At 41.7% G+C, this 10,000-nt stretch overlaps 1 protein-coding gene across 3 annotated transcripts in view; it reads left to right on the forward strand.

Moving 5' to 3' along the window:
- The window catches only part of LOC143032136 (uncharacterized), a 78,638-nt gene that overhangs the window by 34,336 nt on the left and 34,302 nt on the right, over positions 1–10,000 (forward strand). The window lies entirely within an intron of this gene.

Below are 10,000 nucleotides of genomic sequence, written 5' to 3' on the forward strand. Positions count from 1 at the left end.
GGCATCACTTGAGTAAAAGCAGCAACGACCGCAACAGCACTGTAGGTGAGAGGCCAAACGCAGGGTATGGGATTCAATTTATTCAACGTTTCTCCCAGCAGGGGTTATTTCTGAAGAAGCCCTACTGGGCGAAACGTTAGATATATTGGATCCCATACTCTGCGTTTGGCCTCTCTTCTACATGGCATCAGTTATTGCCAATGGTGCTCCGTGAATTGTTTAATGACGGTAATGAAAATATGAAATATGGCATGAAGAGTTGAATGTACATTTCCTACCCACGTCATTGTGAAAGTAAAACAGAAGAAAATAAGAATGAAGGAGACTGCAAGAGACCATAAGGCCTACACTACGCAGTTCCATGTCCCTTATCACCTGTCATCCCCATCCATAAATTCATCTCATCTTCTAAAACAACAGTTTCGGCGCTCACTACATGGTTACTAAATCTATTCCATTCGTTAACTATTCTATTGCCTAGCCCTTGACCAGTTCCTTCTTAAACCTAAATTTGTCCAATTTAAATCCATTACTACGAGTCCTGCCCTGTTTCTGTACCGTAATGCCTGAAGGCCTGCGTCATGGTATGAAGCTTGACACTTGTGTCCTCATGAGCTCGAACAGAATGTGTCCTCATGAGCTGAAACAAAACTTTTACGCGCTTTTATATATATTACATACGTTGCTTGCAACACCTGAGCTCTTGCACGCAAATCGTCACCCATGTCGCTCTACTAAAAATCTTATGTCACACAGACATTACTCAAAAGAAAAGTGAAAATAAAGTAATAGATTATAAGATGCAGCTTCTTAGAAGGTGGTGAAGAGCCAACGACAGGAGGGGCTGAGTAGCTGCTGTCATGCTGGTAATCGGAGAGGAGTGCAGGAATCGAACACGCAACTAAGCGAGTGCGAGGCCAGCATGCTTTCGATTACGCCACTAGCGCACTTCTTAGATCTTTTAGATTTCGAAAACTAGTGTTTGGATTCTTCCTTGGCCGTCAGCTGAGTTGGAATATGTAAAGAATTCTTACGGGATGAAAGGTTGTCAGAGTGAATAATGTCAACAGGAGACTTTTATGTTTATACATAATTAGATGCTGAAAAAAACGTGCATAAGCACGTAAGCAAATATTTGAAAAATAATGAAAAAGTCCGGCATTACAACATTGCTGATTTCTCCCAGATGCACCTTAAAACATGAAATCATAACATATTCCTTTGCCCCCGGTGGAAGTATGTTAGATTCATAGATTACGCAATTTAAGTTGCTTCTAGATTATATTTACGTCCTGACAGCCTAATGTCATTGTTTCTCGCGTGGTTGATAATTAGAGTGAAGATGTTCTCAATTCTGATGCCATCAATTTCTTTTAAATTCTTGAAGACTTATATCGAGTCCCCCCACCCACGTGATTCTCCGTATTTTTGGAGAGAATATGATTACTTAGACGGTTTTCATATAATTTAGTTATGATTTTTTTCTATACAAGCTCTTAACATAGTCGTTGTATGCTTTCCAGTCTGATATTTTCACACACACACACACACACACACACACACACACACACACACACACACACACACACACACACACACACACACACACACACACACACACACACACACACACACACACACACACACACACACACACACACACACACAGTTGGTAGAGCGCTGAACTGGGAAGTAGAAGTGCTCCCAGTACCCAGTTCGAATCCTACCCAGGGCCGAAATTATTTCGGTATCGCTGTGCCTCGGGTCGTTACTCTGACTCTCGTGGGCGGGGAGTTGGGGGTGTGTGTGTGTGTGCAAGGTCATAGCATTACCCATAGATCGGACCTACGAGCTCTGAGCTCTCTTCCAGGAGGGAAATAGCTGTCGATCACGAGTCCAACACGTGATCCAAAGACCAAGTGAACAGACACACACACACACACACACACACACACACACACACACACACACACACACACACACACACACACACACACACACACACACACACACACACACACACACACACACACACACACACACACACACACACACACACACACACACACACGTCATCCAGGAGGTGCTAAGATAGGAGGGAGGGAGGAGGGTGGAGGGGAGTGGAATATGTAGGAGGTGGAATGAGTGGGAGTGGTTTCTATGCCTTTTTCTTTTTGGCTACCCCCCGTGTAGGGGGAAAAGGCCTTTGGTATATGTATGTATGTATGTATGTATGTATGTATGTATGTATGTATGTATGTATGTATGTATGTATGTATGTATGTATGTATGTATGTATGTATGTATGTATGAATGTATATATATATATATATATATATATATATATATATATATATATATATCTATATATATATATATATATATATATGTATATATATATATGAAGATAGGTAAGAGACAGACAGACAAATGGTTACCGAAAGGGAGAGCGAGCGAGCTTGAGGGAATATAGATCTTCTATCTGCCTAGGTTTGCTTTCATCCCTGTTCCAGCGTAGACACAAATGCGGCCTAATGTGTGGTGGCGGGCTTACAAGTCTGTCCGTGCCATTGTGCTCCGCTAAGCGGATTCAGAAGGTGGGGAGGCTGGTAGAGGACGTAATGCTTCTGGGCTCAGAACGCGGCCGCGTCTCTCAGGCTGCATTGCTGATGCTGTATCATATCGCCAAAAGCCTCTACTGCCTTGAGCTGGGGTTTTCTGTACCAGAAGGGGGAAATCCCACACACCACACAGGCTTGGGGCCGGGCCGGGGAGTGGGATTTAGGGTTCCAGGGGCTGGGTTAAGTGTGGAAATCCCACGCACCACACAGGCTTAAGTTCCAGGGGCTAGGTTAAGTGTGGAAATCCCACACACCACACAGGCTTGGGGCCGGGCCGGGGAGTAGGATTTAGGGTTCCAGGGGCTGGGTTACACAGGCTTAAGTTCCAGGGGCTAGGTTAAGTGTGGAAATCCCACACACCACACAGGCTTGGGGCCGGGCCGGGGAGTAGGATTTAGGGTTCCAGGGGCTGGGTTAAGTGTGGAAATCCCACGCACCACACAGGCTTAAGTTCCAGGGGCTGGGTTAAGTTCGGAAATCCCACACACCGCACAGGCTTGGGGCCGGGCCGGGGAGTGGGATTTAGGGTTCCAGGGGCTGAGTTAAGTGTGGAAATCCCACGCACCACACAGGCTTAAGTTCCAGGGGCTGGGTTAAGTGTGGAAATCCCACACACCACACAGGCTTGGGGCCGGGCTGGGGAGTTGGATTTAGGGTTCCAGGGGTTAGGTTAAGTGTGAGTATGGATTTTAACCGCAGGTTTTCAGACACAAAATGTGGGAACAATGCTCTTTCGACAAACAGCTGTTCTACATATCCTACAATTTACGTGATTTACATGAGAAAACTATTCTTAAGGTCACATTAAATTAACAAAGAATATATATATATTTCAGCATTTGAGTCAGATCAACTAGTCAGTAGAAATAACATTGTGACATATGGAGACAGAAGCGCAGAGAAACAAGCACTGGCTCAGTGGTTTCCCCCTTAGATTAATAAAATCGTCTTACGTTAATCAGTATTTTCTCTCAAATTCTTGCCATCAGGTAGAAAAGGGTTGAATAAGAAAATATTGCACGTTTTTTCAAGCTTCAGATTGCCTTTGGGGACGGCCACATCACATCTGCATTACGAGATACTCTTGTCATGTTCTCCATGGTGAAGCCAGTTTTTAGTCCCTGCGAAATGTAGCTGACACAAAGCCAAACTTCTGAAAGGAATCAAACCTTGTTATGAACAACCAACCGTACGAGGTTCTCCCTTTATCTGATTAAAACCGCCTTGCTTTAGCCAGAACAAAACGCTTAAAGTGCGACATCATAGCGAAGGTCCGAAGACTTGCTTATGCTGAATGAAATCATCTGGTGCAACACCGGGCCTGACAGGGTTGAGGCAAGCTGGAACAAACGCAAACGAGCTGCGCCAGCCACAAAATCCCCTAATGGATGAATCTAATTCCACACCTTGCATATTGATTGCAGCAGACGCATTCCGATGGCTCCTAACTTGGTCGCCTCGTAAAGCAAACCTTTTTTTAGGCAGTCGTCCTGTGATGTGATCCATCAGTGACGGCGCTCATAAGAGCCCCTTGCCTCGATATTTAATTGGCCGTTAGCAGCCGTTACAGCGCCATTACGTTGGAATGGCTGACTGTTACGATTCGCGCTTGTCATAATGCATTTCTTTTTTACGAATGGAAAGAGAATACATATTCACTGACGATCCTCATAGGGCTAGTGTCTCCTATCATTGACAACTATGACCTCTTCCATGGTTTCCATAGCAACGAAAATTCCTCTAGATGACTCTCTCGAATACTTGGTATCAGCTCTGGCCAGACGGGGAGATGACCCAACGTTGGCCCATAAAACCTAGCGGCTTGTGGGTTCCTCACTTTCCACTACATGGGAGTGGGATGGTGAGTTTTTATTTTACTGTATCTATTGAGCACGGAGCCCATCATCGTTCCTCTTCTTAGCAGGTACATAAAAATTCCTTTAGAATATTCCTGACGCTCTGTGATGAACTAACGAGGAAAAGATCTCTGTTGAAGATAGATAAAAAATCCCTTTGTCTATCTGACTAAAGTAAAGGGAGAGGATTTGTGTTATAATATAGTTAGAGAAACTAAAGAGTATTTCTGGGGAAGAGCGGTCACAGGCCGAGTCACAGGCAAACAAGGAATTTTCATGTTTTAATTCCAAAGGAAAAGTGACACCAATATTATTCTTTTCATCTAGTGATATTCTTCTAAACGAATGTGTCGGCCATGTGGTTTGAGCATGATTCGGGTGATATTGATAGTCATTTATCATTTGTTATTTAATCTCTGTAAGAAAACAGGTATGTAAAATTTCCGCGTTCCAGTGAAATTTCGCGTATTTAAGAAAGCTTTCTCTTGTTTTGGCATTATTTTCACGTCTTTTTCTCACCAAACTAAACAACAACAACAACAACAACAACAACAACAACAACAACAACAACAACAACAATAACAACAACATCATCATCATCATCATCATCATCATCATCATCATCATCATCATCATCATCATCATCATCATCATCATCATCATCATCATCATCATCATCATCATCATCATCATCATCATCATCATCATCATCATCATCATCATCATCATCAACAACAACAACAACAACAACAACAACAACAACAACAACAACAACAACAACAACAACAACAACAACAACAACAACAACAACAACAACAACAACAACAACAACATGCATAGGCTCGTAACTGTTACACGTAATAATCTTGTGCCGTTCTGGATTTATATTCAGTACAGTAGGCACAATATTGCATTAACTGAAGCTAAAAAATGCAAAAGCCCCCTACCGTGGGAAGGGGGGGGGGGGCACTTAGCTCCCACCCCCACCCCTCACTCGGTCGTTTCCCTCCCTCGCAACTTTCCTCTTTTTTCAGACCATATTCACATGCCTGGAAAATAATAAACGATGGTGTAAGTGTGTAATCACAGATTCTACCACATACATTCCGAAACCCAGCATTGAGAATGGGAACCCTCATACTATTCCATGTTGTAAAGTAGTTCCACGGAAGTAGCTAGTCCTCGTTCCAAGAAATTTTGATTCACCGTTGATGATGGACCATGGTTACGTTAACTGCTCATCAGGATGTCCGGGTGTAGAACAGCTATGCGGGAAGAACTTATAGGAAGAGAAGAATATAGTAACGAAGTTCCATATCCCTTACCACCTGTCATTGCCTCTCATAAAGTTATCTCGTTCTCTCTTAAAACAATAAATTATTCTAACACTCACCACATGGATACTAAGGCATTGGGATATCCGCTCAGACGATGTGAGAGCTTAGGTCGTTGTGGTGTCTTCTCAAAGTAGTTTATATTATGCAACTTCATGACACATTATTTTGCAATTGACCAGCTCGTTTTCAGAGAAGAAGATTATATTCTTTCTGTATGCATGGCTCCAGTCTGTTATTGTTAATCTTCCTAATTCATATTGTATTTGATTAAAGCTCTTGAAATTGTATTTTTGGTATTATTTTAGTTATTACTGCCGTGTACAGTGGAAAACAAATGTCCATTGGATTTAGCTGCATCAGTATATATATATATATATATATATATATATATATATATATATATAGATAGATAGATAGATAGATAGATAGTTACGAATCAAATTAACATTTTTATATAGATTAATCGCCTAAGATATATGCTTTTGAAACTGATATTACATCGGGAGGGACGACACAACATTTGTCCTTCAACATACGTGAGAGCTGTTATCGGTAAAAGTGTGCGAGGTGAGATACATGTTATCAGGCGTAATATTATGTAATGATAACAATGAACCATTTTTGAAAGGGTGAGGCTTTGTAGTTTTTATTTTGGTTGATATCGTCGCGCTCAAAATAAAGTGTATTGGGAGGTGGTTGTCATCGTATTAAAAGGGCAAGTAAATCCCGTAGACTTACTTAACTGCGAACATAATGTCTGCGTGTTATTGCGGGGTTAAAAGCTGCTCAGAAGCATGCATCTAATACTTTAAGGTTTATATGGGCACGACTACGGACAAGATCCACACATTATTTTGTCTGTGATAGGGGAAATCTCTACTCACGATGAAATTACTGTATATTTCATGATACTGCGACTGTCCCGCCAATATGCTGTCCACCCTTCTTAAAAATGTCCTGTACCACTTCTCTGAATGTTCATTTCCTTTTTTCGCCAAATCCTGTGGTGGGGGAGAAAAATACTGCCACCGAGTGTTCCCACTTGAGTCCTAAAAGGCGACAAAAACGGGACGGAGCTAGGGCTAGGCATCCTATTTTCTGTAGCCCCAAAGGGGACATTCCTAAAAAAAAAAGCAAAGGCATAAGAGGGTCTGGGAGGAGTTTTCCAACTAAAACTCTAAGTTTTGAGCCTTTTAATGACCGTGGATGTGGTAAAGATGAGAATAAAAGGGAAGTATGTTTGTAAGAAGAGAGATGGATGTGTTGGCATTGAGTGAAATTTTGTTGAAAGGGAGGGGCGAGTTTGAGTTTGGAAGTGCAGTTGGGAGGATGTCACGAGTGAAAAGAGGACAAGGGAGAGAAGGGGTGGTTATACTAGTAAGTGAAGAGATAGGTAAGCGTGTATTGGACTGGAAGGAGGTTTTTTTAAGGTTAATGAGGATGAAGGTGAAACTGGTAAGGAAGATGTAGGATTTTGTAAGTGCATATGGGCCTGGTAGTGAGAAGAGTGTAGAGGAAAGGGAGACTTTTTGAATAGAGTTAAATGAGTGCATAGAGGGATTAGGGACAAATGTCAATGTAGTGTTACTGAGAGACCTTAATGTTAGGGTAGGAAATGAACCAATAGCCGGAGTGGTTGGGAAGTGTGGAGTTCCAGAAAACAATCGCAGAGGAGAGTTTATGGTGATGTGTCTAGAAAGAAAGCTGATGATAACAAAAACACTGTTTAGGAAGAAAGTCAAGCATAAGTACACATGGGAGAGGGTGGTTGATGAAGGGGAATTAGATAGGGCTTTAATGGACTACATAATGGTTACTAGGGGAAGGGTAGGAAAAGTTTTGGATGTACATGTTCTAAGGGGGGAGAGAGGGGGAATATCAGAATTTTTTTTGGTGGAAGGTAAGTTGAGAGTGGAGGATAGATGGAGAAAGAGGAAAATGACAGAAGGGTAAGGAGGTGCTTAGAGTAAAGTGCTTAAATGAGAAAGAAAAGGAGTACAAGAAGAAGCTGAGAGAGGATTGGGAGGGAGCGAAGGATAGAGTAGAACTAGGAGTGGAGGATGGTTTAAGGAGGGGATCACAAAGGTATGCAAAGTTAGAGTGTGGAACAAGGATCACGGGAGGACATAGAAGGAAGGGTAGTGAGTGGTAGGATAAGGAAGCAAAGAAGGTTGTAGAAGAGAAAAGACAAGCTTTCACAGATTGGTTACAGAATAGGACGAGAGAATTATATGAGAGGTACAAAGAAAAGAGAAGATAAAGGAGGCAAAGAGGAAAGCAGATGTCAAATGGAGTAAGAGTACGACAGAATATTTTAAAAGTAATAAAAGTAACAAAAATTAATAAAATTAATGAAAATATGGTTTGGAAAGAAATTAAGAGAGGAAGGGGAGGCGAATCAAGTAGAGAAGAAAATGTAAAAGTTGCAGATGGAGAGATGATACTGGAAGAGACAGTAGTAAGAGGAAGATGGTAAGAGTATTTCAGGGAGTTGCTAAATGGAAAGGAGGATACGGAGGGAAAGATAGTTGCAGCGGGAAGAGGTAAGAAAATGACAGTGATAAATGAGGAAAATGGAGGAGAAATAAGAAAAGATGAGGTAAAAACAGTTATTGAAATTATGAGAACAGGTAAGGCACCTGGTAAAGGAGATGAAATGAGGGTGGACTGTCTATTGAGATTGTTTAATGTTTGTCTTAAAGAGGGTAGTGTGTTGGAGGACTGGAAGAGTGTCTGTATAGTTCCACTTTACAAAGGAAAAGGGGACAAGTGTGAGTGTAGTAGTTTCAGAGGGATCAGTTTGTTGAGTGTAGTTATTAGGGCTTATGAGAGGGTTTTGATTGTGAGGATTAGGGGAGGAACAGGGGGAGCAACAGTGTAGGTTTAGGACAGGTGGGAGTTGAGTGGGTCTGATTTTTATGGTAAAACAGATATGTGAGAAAGCTTTAGGAAAAGTTACGGATGTTTTTTTAGACATTTATGGATCTGGAAAAGGCTTACGATAGGGTAGACAGGGCATTGTGGGAGGTATTGCAGATAAATGGGATAGGAGGAAAGCAGTTAAGAACAGTCAAGATTTTTTTTTTTTTTTTTTTTTTTTTTACAAAAGTAGTAGACTCTGTGTTAGATTTAGAAATGGAGTGAGTGAGTGATTTAAGGTAAAGGTGGGACTTCGCCAGGGATATGTCATGTCGCGTTGGCTGTTTAATTTATACATGGGTGGGTGGTGCGAGAGGTAAACGCAAGGGTAATCGGCTGGGGATTGAAGATGGTTAAAGAAAATGGAGGAAAGAGGGAAATAAGCCAGTTGTTGTTTGCTGACGACACTGCACTTATAGCAGGATCAGAGTAGGGATTAAGGAAGTTAGTGACACATGTGCGAAAGAAGGAAAGTTGAACATAAATGTGGGTAAAAGTAAGGTGATGAGATGTACAAGAGGAGAGGATGGCAGTGAATTGGAAGTGAGTATTAAGAGAGACGGGAGGAAGTTTTATTGTTTGTTATTATTTGCCTGTTTGTTTATTTTCATTTATTTGTCTATTATTATTATCTATCTGTCCATATATTATCATTTATTATTTACCTGTTCGTTTAATGGTTAACTTTACCTATTTATTTATTTACTTTATCTATAATTATCTATATTATTATTATTATTATTTATTTATTTTTCAATAATTATAATGTTTTTTCACATCCGACCTAGTTATGGACCAAAAGGTCTCCTGTCGGCATGCTCCTCCTTTGAAATCCTTTAAACACACACACACACACACACACACACACACACACACACACACACACACACACACACACACACACACACACACACACACACACACACACACACACACACACACACACACACACACACACACACACACACACACACACACACACACACACACACACACACACACACACACACACACACACACACACACACACACACACACACACACACACACACACACACACACACACACACACACACACACACACACACACACACACACACACACACACACGTATGTGCGACCAAGCACGCCCTGGTATGTTTGGGAGAAGGCGGGTCGTGACTGGTTTGTCGAGAAGACACACCTTCAGGCCTCCTTGGGTTTTCCCAGAAGGGTCCTCCCTGAAGTGAGGGTCAACCGAAGTACACTGTTGCAGGATACAACTAAC

The sequence above is a fragment of the Oratosquilla oratoria genome, chromosome 13, assembly GCF_046742065.1.
Source record: "Oratosquilla oratoria isolate Oo_2021 chromosome 13, ASM4674206v1, whole genome shotgun sequence".
In the NCBI taxonomy this organism is placed as follows: domain Eukaryota; kingdom Metazoa; phylum Arthropoda; class Malacostraca; order Stomatopoda; family Squillidae; genus Oratosquilla; species Oratosquilla oratoria.